Here is a 2228-nt window from a genome sequence, read left to right as displayed (position 1 = left end):
AGCAAACCCCTTTTTTTCCCCCCCCCCCCCCCCTAGACAAAATGAACACTTAACCCTTGCAGTGTAGGGGTAGCCCCACAGCAAGGGTAAGTTTTTGATTTTCCAAGGTTCTTTAAGCCTTTTGGTTGTGTCTGGAGGTCTTTGCACAAAACGGCAGCTCTTTTTTCTTTCGACATTTGCTTGTTCTTGCATTCTGCTCTTGTATTCCTGCAGACTCTGAACTCTTTCCTCATTTTTAGCCAACAGCCTCTGCAGAACATCTCTCTGTTTCTGTTTTTTCTCTTCTGGTGACTGTCTTATGTCCTTTGTGCTCCCCAATCAGACAGCAGTAGAGACAGATACAGGTGAAGTCCTTGGTACAATAATATCCCAGGCTCCTATTATGATCAGAACATTTGCTCCTCTCCAGGGAAGCGATGGGATCTGTTAAGACGTGCTTTGCTGACCTGCTGTGGACTTTCAGGTGTTTATCACACAGAGAAGCTTCGCAGTGTAGACAGGATTGTACAGCAGGTATGGGAGAGTCCACACAATAGGTACAGATGGTCCCAGAAGCAGTCCAGCTCTTATTGGTCTGTCTAGGAAAATGCTCTGCCATGTTACGTAGGGTTATGTTCCTTACCTCCAGAGGCTTCTCAGAATATCTATCATTACATTCCGGACAGAAGTAATGTTCCACTTCGAAGATCACACCTTCAAGTACCTTGTGTGTTTCCAGGTGATGCCTGAGACAGTCACAGCAGAAGTTGTGTCCACATCTCAGCATCACAGGATCCCGAAATATGTTCAGACAGATGGAACATTCCAGGTCCTTTGCCAGGTCAGCAGACACAATTGCTGCAAGCAGAGAAAAGAAAGAAAGTTGAAGTAGATCTAAACTTTACCAGGATGACATTTAGTTTACTAATCTAATGCATATGAGACAATTGCCATTTATAAAAAATGTTTTATAATATACAATTTCTACTTTTTTTTCCTATGTTAGTGCTGCTGATCTCCTCCAGCCTTTTTCAGACACTTATCTACATGCGCTTACTCCATTGTTTGTTGCACATCATTGCTTTGGACCGGCTTCCTGATAGTCACAGCGCTGCACCATGCTTAAAGTGGACCCTGACCCCTTTTTGACTAAAAATCGCATCATTATGCAGCTCTTCATGCTCCTATGCAATCATCTTACATTCATTAGTTTAAATATTTTTTATTTTACTTACAATCTATTTTTTTTCCACTACTGGTCAACATGGGCACAAATGATGTAATGCGCCCGAGCGTTGCATTCTGGGAAGATTACATCAGCAGAGCATTGCTGGGAAATCTCACAAGATCCCAGGAAAGGCATTTTCCTCCCCTGAGACGATGTGCCTGGTCACATGTCCTAATCACATGTGCCAGAAATCCAGGAAGTACAGGGAAATATATTAATCTGCCCTTAGTAAAAAAAAAATGGCCACAGTAAGAAGAATGGGGAGGAAAAGAAATATAGATCATTTCCGGCTTTGTATACCTTATCAGTATGTGTTTGTAGATTGCCATTACTAAACATTTCTGAAGGTGGTTTTGTTGTTATTTTGAAGATCTGGGTAAAATTCCTCTTTGATGAAAGTGTATCTAAACCCAAGAAACAATTGATACATTGCAGCTTTCCAGTCCTTGGATGTGATGGCTGCATTGGTTTCCCCTTTATTTTCACTCGATGATCCTGCCAGTATTGCGCTTCCTGTCCTAGGGTGACAACACTCATTGCACTGTACTATATTAAGGAGGAGCACTGTCATATAGAACAGGAAGTGCCTTAGGATTATAGAACACCTCACCTTCTTGTCATCTCCATAGCATAGAGAGCAGGTGTTCTGTAGATTAGAGAGGAAAACTGGGCAACAGTCTTTTTAAACTGGAACTCCAACCAAAGCTTTTTTTTTTTTTTTTTAGTGGTAAAGTGGTAGGAAGGTTGGGAAGATTCGTCCTCATTTCCTGCTCTGGTGTCATGTAATGTACGGTATATACAGCATAATTTTACCCTTCCTATTATTTCAGATAATCCTGCATGTGACATTTGATGAAATCAGAGATGCATCCAGACCAACTACATAATTGAGCTGTTTGTAACTCTCAGGGCTAGTTCACACCAGCCTCAGTTTCTGGCCGGAACGCACTGGAACGCATTCCAGCCGGCTCACTTTGTTTTGGGGGTGCATTGAACTCAATGGCATCACAGCCACACCCTC

This window comes from Nanorana parkeri, unplaced genomic scaffold (assembly GCF_000935625.1).
Source record: "Nanorana parkeri isolate BGI_ZX_2015 unplaced genomic scaffold, ASM93562v1 scaffold67, whole genome shotgun sequence".
NCBI lineage: Eukaryota > Metazoa > Chordata > Amphibia > Anura > Dicroglossidae > Nanorana > Nanorana parkeri.
The sequence above is the reverse complement of the archived record's forward strand: the minus strand, read 5'-3'. Positions refer to the sequence as shown.